This window comes from Eurosta solidaginis, chromosome 3, assembly GCF_040869045.1.
Source record: "Eurosta solidaginis isolate ZX-2024a chromosome 3, ASM4086904v1, whole genome shotgun sequence".
Lineage (NCBI taxonomy): Eukaryota > Metazoa > Arthropoda > Insecta > Diptera > Tephritidae > Eurosta > Eurosta solidaginis.
Genome location: NC_090321.1, coordinates 69,675,643 through 69,689,847, shown reverse-complemented (window position 1 = coordinate 69,689,847; position 14,205 = coordinate 69,675,643). Strand labels below are relative to the sequence as shown.

General features: G+C 35.2%; 1 protein-coding gene across 5 annotated transcripts in view; it reads left to right on the top strand.

Moving 5' to 3' along the window:
- Nucleotides 1–14,205, top strand: part of LOC137243909 (uncharacterized) — a 489,952-nt gene that overhangs the window by 330,786 nt on the left and 144,961 nt on the right. The gene's annotated exons all lie outside the window — the stretch shown is intronic.

Sequence of the window (14,205 nt, the reverse complement as noted above, 5' to 3'; positions counted from 1 at the left end):
CGAACTTGGTCCGCTGGGATATCATTTTAAAAGTAGTGCTGTTAAGCCTGCTTTTAGTCATTACACAATATTTATAACACTTATCAAACATATTTTTGTAGGTGTACATATGTGTGAGTATGGGTGGATAAGTAAATATGCGTGTGGTTATGCATTATATTTGGCCTTACTACAAGTTGCAGATAATTAAAAAATGAATAAAATAATAGAGCTGCAAATATTTACTCTTATTTTTGTTTATAGATGCAACTGAAATTTATCTGTATGTATGGTGTGAGTGTAGTTATGATAAATTTGCAATTAAATTTTAATTATTAAAAGCACTGAACAAATTAATAGAGCACGAAACAAATTCGTTATTTATCTACAGGGAGGTGGGCCACAGTACATAAAAACGAATGAATATTAGGGTGCCTCTTATAAATGAAATAAACGATTTTTCCACTCTTATATCAATACATATATTAGAAATCATGAGTGTGCGACATCCCTTAACCGTTTCTTATCGGAACCAATATTTATAGTTTAGATACAATTTCGGAGGCATTCGCCTTAAATTTAAGAGTGTTATCGTAAATTACCACTGAGAAATTTGTGTGACTGACAGCCGAAAACGTAATGCCATTGACGTGAAAGTCCCAAATCTCACGTCATAAACAGAGTGGCCGTCTATTTGGTCGGTGATAGCACCAGGTCGCGCGATGTGAAGAAACCAGAAAGACTGGAAAGATAGCTTTTAAATTTATAAACGAATTCATCTGCTGAAGGGTCAGGTCCTGTTGGCATTATCGTGCACTCGTTGGCATAGGAAATTATGGGTGCATGCTTTCGAAATCGTATCTAAATTTCAAACCCGCCACAAAATCCCCAAGTGGCTTGCCGGCATCACTTGAAGAAAAGGTAAAGAAAAGTTGCTAACAACTTACAGAGCAATTGGCCTGTCGTCAATTGATCCTGTGCCACGCATCGACTGTCTGGTCGCATCATCTACAAAAAAAAACACTGGGATAGGCTGCAGCCCCACTAAAATGCTGTACTCAGAACTGCCACGGCGTGTCTTTCTTCTTTTGACTTCTGAACATTTTCTACAAAGTTAGGAAACATAAACGCAATGTAAAAGAGCATAACGAAATGCTAAAGACACAGGTTCTGCCAAATCATCAAAAACTAGGAAACTTCAGCAAATAACTGCTAGATACGGCCCGGTATTTAAGAGCCACGCAGCCGTTTAATCCAGAGAAGCATAAGAAGACCCTAAGCCTTATCCACACAAAATCGGTAAATATCTTTGCTAGGTCTAACCCGGTGAACCCCGTTATCAATGTAGTGAACATTGATCCAGCCCTTGGAAAAGAATAAAGAAGACAACCAAGGGAGACACATGTCCCTCTACAGGTTAAATAAACTTTTACTTTTAACATGACACCAACCATCTTTACGATTGCAATGTGGAACACACGCCTCTAATAGCAACATCTCTATGATTCAAACCTATTGGAACTGTCAGTTTCCTTGGACTACCTATAGAGGACTTTGGGCCGAAGTACTGTGTTATAAAACTGACTGTTGGGGTAAGGCGGAGGTGGCATTTGGCATGCTGGCAAGCCCCTGCTAGCTCGTCGGGCGGGGTGAGTTTTTGCTCACTCGCCTTACCTACAGTTATACAAACAAAAAAAGGTTCATGCCTGAAATCTACGAAAAGAAAAGGAAAGCTGGAAGAAAAGGTCTGTCTGTGTCAGGTGGAGTCATCCATCCCCTTCTGCGTAAAATCTTGACGCAGCCTTGGGCGTTGCACTGACTCCGAAACTTTAGCAACGCCCCCTTAGCCTGTCATGTGTCCGTCCGTCAATGTCCCATATCCCTAACCTGTCTAGTCTGTCACGGTAACCTCACATCTACGTCTCCTCCAATACACCCGTGCAACACCCACACCAAATTGATGCCTAATTAACCTGACATTTTTGAAATGACTTCAACCCATAAAATAAGGTGTAAATAAAAAATAACTGGTAAATTCAACTTGTAGATCAATAAGGTTTATTTAACAAAACGAAATTAATTGGCAATAAAGTAAAAAAAGAAAAAGGTGGAAATCCAATCGAAAAATATATTAAAAAAAAGGTATTTACAATCCACAAAAAAAATAACTATTTTATCAATGAAATTTATTTCTAATACTTAATTCAATTTCAACAAATTTAATCCAACTAATTCAAATAATTGGTAAAAAGGAAAATAATTAGACTAGGCCAGTTTATATATACATATATATACGTATATAGATTAGTATATGTATGTACTTATATACCGCTTTATACTTTTACAAATGAAAAAAAAACTTCAAGATGAAAATATGAAAAAAAGCCAAAACGATCAAAATAAAGAGGGTAAGATAATAAAAATCCAAAGGTAAATGATTAATAAGAAAAAAGGGAACTTTTAAAGTCACGGTTCGCGAGGGCCAGAAAAAAAATTGTCAAAGCACCAAAATCAAAAGTCTGATTTATCGTACCACCACAGTTATGCATACGCTCAATTGTATGGTATATATATATGTATATGTTTATGTATATACATAGTGTAAGAAAACATTATTATAACTTAATAACTAGGACTCACCGATCTATCCAGCAACGAAGGCGCCTGCATCGAAGAGAGAGGGGTTGGCTGAAAAGTTAAAAGTGCATACATAAACTGACATATACCTATGAGCGGATTCTATATTGAAAATTTTTCCAACCTACCAACGATCGTGGGAGAGGAGATATTTTCGTTTTGACTTTATTCGGACATGCGGTCGTGGTCCGAATCGAAGTAAAACATTTCCTCCCTTTTCTTATGCCGGAAAAAAAATGTTAATAACTAAATAAAAAGGTAATCAAATAGAAAAAAAAAAGCTATGGATAAAAATCAAGATTGATATTGCAAAAGAGGTGGCTAGCGTGAACTTTGTGATGATAAAAAAAACTCTATTGACCTGACGGAATTTAAGTACAAAAGAAAAAAACCAAGAAAGAAAGGAAAACAAAACAAAAAAAAAATGGTCAAAAGCGAATATGCGAAAAAGAATTATGTGATAGAAGGAAAAAATTTACTGAGAAGATAGGCAAAGCAAAGGTAGGAAATTAAAAGAGAATCAAGTGGTTTTGGTCAAAATAAAAACAAAAAAATAAAAACGCCATTACCTACAAAAAGAAAAATAGCCGAATTGGGGCTTGGTGACATACATATATGTGTCTATATACACATATATTCACATATGTACTTAAAATTTAACAAGAATTTTACGAAATTGAAAGTGAGATATTAATATTAGGGTGCAAAACAAGATAAAAGAATTAAAAATTCAAAATGAAACCAAACAAAAATTATTAAACTAAATTACTCTACGGCTAACTCAATAGTATTCAATAGAACAGACTAATAAAAAAAAACTCCCATTCAAACCAAAAAAAAAAAAAATGCCCACAAGAAAATAGATAAGTAATTTTTGATCTCTGCTCGGCAGTAGCTCGAGACTTGCTCCTCCTCTCCTCTTCGATATTCTCCTCTGCTGCAATAAATGTATCATCCAAAATCCTCCTTGGTGCCGGGACAGGCGCGAATGGAGGCTCTACCTGTCTCTTCGTGATTTCCGACACCGTACTGATGTTTCTTCTTCTCCCTCTCACTTAATATTAGTCTGTTAAGTTGTGTCTTTGTGCTGATATGCACTTCAGCCTGGCTTCCTAATCAGAGGGGAAACTAAATAACTTAGAAAAAAAATTAAGGGATGCATGTGTACTAACTTATCATTTTATTCAAATATTATTTTTATTTTATGTATTTAATTTCACTTTATTTTTACTTCATTTAATTAAAATTTTTTGTTATTTTTTTATTTTATTTTCATTTTAATTTTACTTTAATTTTATTTAATTTTAATTTTATTTTATCTTATTTTATTTTATTTTATTTTTAATTTTATGTTATTTTATTTTAATTTTATTTAAACTTTATTTTAATTTTATTAAAATTTTATTTTAACTGTATTTTATTTTCATTTTAGGGAAATTATTTTAAATATTACTTAATATGCACATTATCATTAGAAATTTGGTATTTTATTATTATTTCGCAGTTTTATTTTATTGTATCATTTTATATGATTATTTTATATTACTTTATTAATTTTTTTAAAATTTTATTTTTGATTTATTTTCACTATTGAATTCACATGCACAGGGGTTTAGAAAAAGGGCTTCACTGGACTCACCTATTAAGCTGCTGGACAGGGTACGGGATATTGGTTCCTTATTTTGGGCCGCTACTTGTAGGCCCGTTAACACGGCAAACGGGAAAAGAAAAAAAACCAAACTAAAAAACTTTTGGCACTTTGAAATAAATTTTACTAAACACTTTCGCTTATGTTCAAGTCACTTTGGATATTGAAAGAAGCCGTTTGCTCATTTCGTAAGCAATCCCCACAAGCTGAAAGTTTTCCGTTTTCCTTTTTCACTCAAAAACGAAGGACCCAACGCACACAATCTCACATTGGCGGGATACGGTATCTACAAATTTACACGAACTATCTCCACATATACTAACAGATACATATTAGTACATCTCTATACATGTGTTTGCTTTCTACCAGTTACTAACACATGTATACATAGCTCTGTTGGCGTAAGCACACAGATACCTACGTAGATGTTCGAATATGATTAACCCTGCATCAACCAACAGGCTGCCGCTACAACTGTTAAGACAAGAACAAAAATCGACATTTATATGTGATGTTTTTTATACTCAGCGTTGCACACAGAGTATATTAACTTTGATTCGATAACGCTGTCAATTAAGTGCAAGAAAAAAGTGTAAGCAAAAGTCAGTTGTTTTGTAAGTTATCGGGTGTTCACAATAGATTTTTATGATAATATTCACAATTATAGATTTGACTGGGGGTTTGACACCCTGTGTTGGGTTAAGCACAACTATCTGAAGGACTGCTATTCTATAGTTTAATTCTTACTTAACCAGATATGATGCAAATGGTCCTAAATGTAGCATCGATTGTCAAGACAAATTTAACATAAAGTCAGCTGTTTCACTTCTACAAAATATTAAAGCTGGCTACAGTTCAATTTAGATATTAGGCGATGGAGATTGAGATTTAGCTACAGCGAAATTCCTAAGGGTAGTTTTGAAAATCTCCAGTTAGGTTAGATTTTACCTGAAGGATAGCAATCTATAAATTTGACATTTCCTTTTCACCGGCCAAGGGTGACCAACGCCCGCTAAAATCGATAACTGTGAAAATTTTGTGAAACAAAATCAGAAAAATCTATTGTGAATACACCTAAACTTGCCAAACAGCTGACTTCGGTACACTTTTGCCTTGCACTTAACTAAGACGCGAGGCTTCAGTTAGCATGGAAAAAATTTAAATTTCGATAACCTATAGATAAGTGACTCACTGAAGATGGCGAAAATGGCCCGTACAGTTCATGTTCTGCAGCATTTTAGTATACTTATTTGCACTAGGCGATGACGCTTACCGGAATACGATTGCTATCTTTTACAACTTCCCCAAATTTGTTTCCCTGAACATTTGATTTACGTTATTACGATTATTATCATCTAATAATTGTCATTGCCGCCGCCGCACTAAATCAAAAATCACCACAAAAGTCAATAAATCTTGCGAATACCATAGAGAGGGTTTCATTTGCAATTATCGAGAAATGGTGGTATTTTTTAATTACATTAATTAAATATGTATATTAGGTTGGGCCGATTTGTATGGACGACAGCTAACCGCTATCGCACCATCGATTTTTCGATAAGATTTGGGATCAGGAAAAAAAGTTCCACTACGCATACCCAAAAAAATAATTTTCGAGCCTGCGAAATTTCATTTTTTTTTTTTTTACTTTTTTTCGACTTTGATTTTTAAGGTTTTTTCCTAACCTACTAAAAAATGTTCATATGTATACCCTGTCCGATCCAAAAATGTCCAGTAAAAACGTTGGCGATACCAGTTTTTTGACAAAAACAAAAAAAAAAAATTTTTAGCGGACATTTTTGGGTCGGACGGGGTATACATGAAAATTTTACAATCAAATGAAAATTTTTTTAGTGGGTCATGAAAAAAACCTTAAAAATCAAAGTCGAAAATAAGTAAAAAAAAGAATGAAATTTCGCAGGCTCGAAAATTATTTTTTTGGGTATGCGTAGTGGAACTTTTTTTTCTGAGCACAAATCCTATCGAAAAATCTATGACCCGATATCGGTTAATAAATCGACCCAGTCTAATGTACATACATACATACATTGAGCAAATGACAATTTCTAGGAATCCACATACTACAAATCGTTCCACCCTAGTACACATTTTCTTTTTACTTACAAATACATCCACTGCAGTATGTTGTACTAGTTGTTGTTTATGAATTAACTCAATTTGTTTAATATTAAAAGGTGAAATTGTTGTTTACCATGCTTACTATTTTATGAATTAATTTCTAGGGAAATTGAACTTTAAATGTGTTATTAAATTTTGCAAAATAATAGAGCACAAAATAAATTTAATTATGCAGTGATTAGCATATGGGAATAGATGGAAACGAAAAAGCGGATAAGCTCGCTAAACACGGCGCATCGATCGAAGCTCGTACCGTAGACGTTCCAATCAGATTTGGCGAGATTAAAAGAAGGTGAGAGCTGCACATGATCGACGAAAGGAAAGACGTGGAAACAAGCGCTGGGCTACAGAGTGTGGAAGATCATGTGCAGGTCGTACAACCTTAGTTACTCTTTTCATTTCAAAAGAGGGAGCTTTAAGCTCATACGGAGTTTTCTGACTAAACACAGCCTTCTGACGTCGCATGCTTTTAAATTAGGCCTTGTCAGTGATAGCAAATGTGGGAAGTGGGGGCTGGAGAAGGAAGCGAGAGAGCACGTATTATGCTCGTGCCCTGCGCCCGAGAGGCTATGACTTCAGCTATTAGGAGCAAGTAGCATAGGTTCTATAAAGCTTCTAGTATTAGCCAAGAGGACGGAGGTATTTTATATCATAGATACTAGAATTTGATAGGGGTTTTCAGTTTAGTCGTTAAGGAAAATTTTGGTAACACCATATTAGGTTAGGTTAGGTTAAAGTAGTCTCCGCTGCCAAAGCGGATACTCACGCAGGCCATTATGCGTCGTTGTGATACCACGAAGGAGCCCTTATTTCTCTTCTGTAGATCGTGGTGCATACGCCCATAAAGATAAATTTAGTGTGTTTGCCTAATATAGCGCAAAATTTTGTTTATACTTGCGGATTTGAGCTCCGCAAGGCACCCAAAGAAATGTCTGTGGAGACATCGTTATCTGGTTTTCAAAAAGGCGGGACAATGGCATAGATAATGCCCTACGTTTTCTATATCTTCCTCGTCCCTGTAGCTGCGACAGAATGCATTTGTTAGTAGGCCCATATGATAGAAGGTAAATTCATTAGATTTTTTTGAAATTAAATTTTTTATATTTGTAAAATTTTTTTTTATATTTTTAGGTTTTTTATTTTTTTGTCTTGTTTTGTTTTTTAGAAAAAAATAATATAAATAATTATAATTTTGTAATTCTGATAAAAGAAAAATTCATTCAATTATTTTGTTAAATCTTTTATATTTTTTGTTTTTATTTTTTGTATATTTAAAAAAATTTGTTTCTTTTGTTTTTAATTTTTTTAATTAATAGTATTTCGGAATGTAGGATTAAAGTGGAGATATTAACCTACTGTTAATTGTCCGCAATTAATTTTTCTATATCTATTTGGATGTTTATGGTTGATAATTTCCGAAGCGCTTCTAAATGCTGATTTGTAACTCTATTTCTGTTATTTGTTTTTATTTGCCTAAGGAATGAAAAGGAGCTTTCACGAATGTACGTACTACCAAACATTGAATAAAATTTTAAAATTTCTTGACGCAGTAAGGGATATTTCTCCTTACCTACAACTTTCCAAAAATCAATGCCTTTTAAATCTAGTAACTGTAATTCAGAGTCGCATTGTAAGTCGCATAGCTCAATTTGGAGTTCTGGGCTCTGCTCATTTGCATCGCATGTTATGGGTATAAAAAAATACTTAACATTTTCCTGTTACTGAGAGCTTTAAAGTAATTTTCAGTATGATATTCGCTTTAGTCGCATCAACCTGTCAAAACTGATAAATATGCATGCAAGCCGAAATAAAGACATGAATTAATAATACCCACATACCTATTTACATACGTCCTATTCGATTTGCTTGAAATGTGGTATATAAATTTGCCTATATTAGTATTTACGATCCTTTTTTCAGGGAAGTAGGCCAGAGACGGACTGGGACTGGGATTAGGACTAGGACTGGGACTGAGACGCGGAGTGGTAATGGGACTGGGACTCGTAATGGGACTGGAACAAAATACATACCACCCTCTAGGACTTGCAATAAGGAATGAAGAGGAATGAGAAGAACTTGAGAGCAGAGAAAAGAGAAAAGGAGAAGGAGACTGTCATCGGGTTCTGAACTATATTCCAAGTTTCAAGCTTGTAGCTTATCGGGAAGTTACTTAAATTTCGATTACAAAATTCTGTTCGCTACACAGAGTCAAGCTAAATAAAACCGTTAAAAAAATCGGCTATTATTTATTATATCCTATTAGATAAATTAGTGATAATCTTAAATTATCTTCTCCGGTTAATAATGGTAAACAAAGCATGCATGTACTTCAAACTTATCACTAATATGTATATTCCATATTAAATTTTTAAGTTCAAGTGAGACGAAATAAAGTTTTGTCAGTGCACGTCTATTCATAATTTTGTTTTCTAAAAAAATAGCTACAACCATTCTGCGAGCAGAAATGGCGCTGACACGTACACAAACCCAGTCGGACTTGGTTTCTTGAACGGATTGTTTTCTTGAATGCATTTAAAAATACTTCTACATGCGTTCAATTCAAATTAATTTAATTATTAAATAAATCAAACAAAGCCTCATTGTTTTCGTACTAGTGAAACAAAAATATACCCAAAAATATTACTTCAAAATTAATTTTACACGAAATTATAGCAGTTGAGTTCCTAATGGGTACAGCAGAATACATTCAGTTGTAGGCGAGAGGACAGAATGCGTGCGCGCGGGGATGTGTGGTGCGCTTGCCTATGCGGTGCGCTTGCCTGAGCGTTTTACAAAAACAATTGCGTGAAAGCGCTTATGGAGTGACGACCCCTGGAATAGATCGAAAATCTGGTATGAATTCTTTTAGTTCGGTTTTATAGTTTTTTTTTTTTTAATTTTTACGATTTAACCATGCATGGTCATAATTTGCTCATACCAGTATTTAGCTTACTTCCATCATTGGAGATGTTGCAGGCCTTCGCCGCTAGTCCAACTGAGGAATATTAATTTGTGAAAGTTAAATTTTTCCGACACCTTTTCCCCCCACTTTGGCGTTAAGTGGGATATCCCGATTTTGGTTTGGTGACATGCAGAGAGCAGCGCACATATACATTTCCCTGTTTATTAACTACAGAACTAGGCGGCGTAGTCTTTTTCCCGTCCGACCAAGTATGGTTCTTATTTTTGTTGTACTAATCCCTCGCCTGGGTTAAAAGAACACTCAAGAAACTTTAAATAAAATCCGCTAACGGAGGTTTAAGGAATCGAGCAGTTTCTATCAAGTTTTAGCAAACAAAGTTGCTATTACAGATTTTTCTTCCACATTACAGACGAATACATGATTTGTGCTATACACTAGGCTGGGGCCATACATAGAGACAGAAGCTGGGGCAGATTAACGCGCATATCCTTCGGAAGTGTGGATTCTTCTTCAGTGAAGTCTGCAAAGGCGGGAGCCTGAGTTTGAAGGAAATCACAGACTCTGCGTTCGTGTTGCTCTCGATGCAGATGTCTTCTTATCTACCTTGGAAGCGCAACTACATCAATTAATTGTTTTTTTGGTATTCCTCGGTGCTCAGACGTCTTAAGAAGATATTCCGTGGCAGTTCTAATTGGGAAATTTGGCAGCCCTGCAACTTTCTCCGTTGCAGCGATTTGGGGATTTTTATGCATCTTTGTGCATTGTAGGCAATTTTGGATGCATTTGTATTGAAGCAGAGACTGTGTTCGAACGTCACAACCAAAAGTTGTTGAGGTTCCACAGTGGTAACGTTATGCCATCGAAGTGGCTGTCCAGTTGTTGTGTTATGTGCAAGGTCCACGTCGTGAACAATAATATTTTTCCCCGGGCTCCAAACAACCTCAATACGCCACTGAACTTATTATATTCAATTTAATTTCAACACTACTCTTAGAGCTTAAGGCCGCGGAGTTGGAAAAACCCCACCGAGTATAATCTGAGAGAATACCGTGTTCTTCCTGAAGGCTGCGGAGGTGGAAAACCTCCACCGAGTATAATCTTAAAGAATATTCTGTTATTCGTGAAGGTTGCGGAGGTGGAGAAACCTCTAACGATGGGGTTGGAAAAACCCCCAAAATCTCTAAACTAAAAGACTCGTGAACTGGAAAATCCCAGGATTCCCATTCACCGCTAAACAACGCGTTAGCAGGCTACTATACCTAGCTAACTTCTACTAAACTTCTTATAAAATTCTCGCGCAGGCAAACCGTTCCTTTCACTAACAAACTCCCATTATATCTTAGTACATAATTTACTGACATTTTCTAACAGTATTTTATATACTTATGTGAATATAATATTTTCTTATATATATATGATAAATTCCCCATCGGCCTGGAATGCCCCCCTCATATGCAAACATCTGTTGGCTTAGAATGTTAAAAAAATTACATTTTATATATATTCGAAAACGATTTATAAATATTCAAATAAGTTGGACAAATATATAGGTTCGAATGTGTAGGCCCCAAAGCCGGCGGATTTGGGTCTCCACAATATTTCTGCTAAAACAAAAATCGTTAAGGCAGAGAGGTGGGTCAATAGGTGACTGTTGCCCGAAAAACCTTGGTAATCTTCTTGCAATTAATGGATGCTTGAGGATCTCGAAGCTAGGTGTTCGGCCTTCGGGTTGTTTATGTAAATCTTCGTTTTATACTCAGAAGTCACATTATTCCTATTGGGATTATTACACCTCATAAGCAGTCACATAATCTCAAGTAAAAAACTTGGGACTATGTCATTTATATATCCGCGCTGAAACATGTTTGTCCACGTTTTAGATTATAAAATTGTTTATTTTTAACAAGACAATGCGCCTAATGATTAAAAATAAATATTTGTTTTTAAAGCTGTTTTTTAAATACTAAATTCTGAAAACTTGAAGATAAAACGTTTCCTTATTTATATTTCTTCACATGACACAATGGAAAGCTTAATTAATTTCTCGTTAGCAACTCTTTTGTGTTCTTAAAGGAAATACTAATTAAAACCCCTTGATCGCTAGATAATATTTACTTTTTAATAAAAAAAGTATTTCATACAGAGAAGGATTAGCGTGTGACATAAGTATATGCTCACCTGGTTGCTATGTACTCCAGCAAAATTTTAGGCAATCAATGGCCAATGGTCACACAAATCACGTTTTTGCAAATATTTCGCTTTATGAGACTTTCAAACGTACGTCGTTAGGAATGCAAACGATACATCGTTGCTTTCGAAACATCGCTGAGAGCTAGGCACAAATGGCTAGAAATGGGCTGGGGAAATGCTGATTTTCCCATTATCAGAAAACGTAAAGTCAAGAAAATGTTCGATGAGAAGACTGCCGATCCAGCATTAGAATCTCATGCAAAACATCGAATGGACTACTATGAAGTTTTGGGCACAATGACTACCGTACTACAAGAAAGAGCGGAAGGATTCAAAGAAATAAACGACGTTTTCGGTTTTTTGATGCCTGAAACTTTCAAAAATTTCGATCAGGATGATTTGAAAAACTGTGTTATTAGTTTATAAAATATTGTTTCGAATATTAGCAACACCAAGTGGTACTGTCATCTCTAAGCCGATGCTAAGAGTGACTTGTATGCACATCCATAAAAAAATCATTATGTCTACACATATGTACGTACACGCAGCAGAGAAGAGATGCACAAACACATGCAGATATCTTATCTGAGATGCTCCCAAAAGTATGCAATTGTAATTGTGGAAGTGTCACTCACATATACACGCGCATATGAGAAGCCATATACGTGCATCTGTAGTTATAATTATATGGCAGTAACTAAGTAAATTCTGGAAGCGCCTAGAAGATGCAACGAGAAAATCACAGAGTATAAAAGCACCAACAGTAGAGGCGCGAGAGTCAGTTTTGATTAAGCACGCTATCTGTCGACCAATAGTAGAGTTATTTATTGTGAAGTACTTTAATAAAGATCATTTTGCATTACTTAATAGTTGTGTTATTTATTCAACAGTTTAGAACTTAGCAGAAGGTTGCAAATAAGAAGATTTGCAAGTAAATTCGTCACAATATGTACTCAAGTTTTTCACTGATTTGAAAAATGAGCTGGTTGCTTTTACTGACATGTATTTCACAGAAAATCGGGATTTTACTGACGACAGTCCATTACATTATTTGGAGTTTGTAGTTGCAAATAATATAATGAACAGTTTTCCCGAATGTTGCAGTTTATTTCGACTGTTCTTAACTTTTCCTATCGGTTCAGCTAGTACCGAACGAGTCATGAATTCGTTGAAAATTGTTAAAGAATATCGCAGAGCTTCTTTAGCTGAGGATACACTGAACAATTTTTGTATTCTCTACATCGAAAGATCAGTAGCGACGTTGATCAATTTGGACTCTGCAATGGAATTATTTGCTGAGCGTAAAGTTAGGCGTATATTCAAAGTGACATAATTCAATTCAATGTGTACCATTCTATTAATATTAGTTATCTGGAAACCTAAAAAATTTAAATCATACAAATTATCATTTTTTATGTTTATATCTATGATTAAAATCACTTTCGATTACTACAGTAATTTTTTTTTACTATGAAAGTCGGCCCCCTAGATACCATGCCGACCGGGATGTTTCCCTTAAATCCGCCACTGTTTCTAATATTCCTGTTGCAGGATAAAAAAATCAAACGGTAAACCCCGAAGAGATTTAGGCCGAGCTTATCTTCCAATTTGCCTCGTGCTATTAATTTTTCCTACAAATTGGCGGGACGGGTTCAACATGATTTACGCTGACTCCGAACGGCATCTACAAGACAGACGAGTTTACACTGAGAAGCTTTTCATGGCAGAAATATACTCAGAGTGTTTGCCAAATCACTGCCGACCCCGCTTGGAAGCTTGAAAAACTTGTTTCTGAATTTTTGATGTTGCATTGCCCGGAACGAAAAGGGACGCATATGAAAAGTCCTTACGGAGTGTTAATTTTAAGCTTGAGATCTCAGCATCTAATTACAATAAGTTGCTCGATTCGTCAATTTGGCCATCGGATGTAAAAGTAAGGCCGTTTCGTTTTTTTCAAAGGACTGTGGTGCAAAAGGACAACTCATAAGTCCTCGCTCCGTCACCAATAATGACTGCTACAATTCCTGTCTAATTGATGTCCGTTCTTTAAAGAACTCAATATCAATATATTTTCAAAACATATCAGGCATGAGAACTAAGGCCTCTGCTGTATTTGCTGCTACCTCTAGTGAAGAATACGATTTGATAGTTCTTGTTGAGGCGTGGCTTACTGCGGACTTTTTTAGTAATGAGTTTTTTGATAAAAATTTGTATAATATATATCGCAAAGATCGTGATAGTGTAAGTACAGGACTTTATCGAGGTGGAGGAGTGCTAATTGCTGTAAGAAAAAGCCTACAAACCTCGGAGGTTCCTCTTAATATTGCTGATACTTCTATTGATCAGCTTTTAATCAGTATAAAAGGCAAAACAGAATGTCTATTTGTCTGTGTTTCTTATATACCACCAAGTAGTGTAGATAGTGTTTATGAAAATCACGTTAATAATATTATGCATGTTTCGAGCACTAACTTGAATTCTAAATTTTGGATTTTAGGGGATTTTAACTTAAATAAAATCGTATGGAATTATCTTCCAGGTGAGAAAACTCTCATACCTACTAACGTCAATAAAGCTAGTGAAATGTACTTAGTTGATAATTTTTATAGTTTACAGTTAGTTCAAATCAATGATTTTGAAAATACGCTAGGTAAAATCCTCGATCTTATATTTGTTAGTAATGATCTTA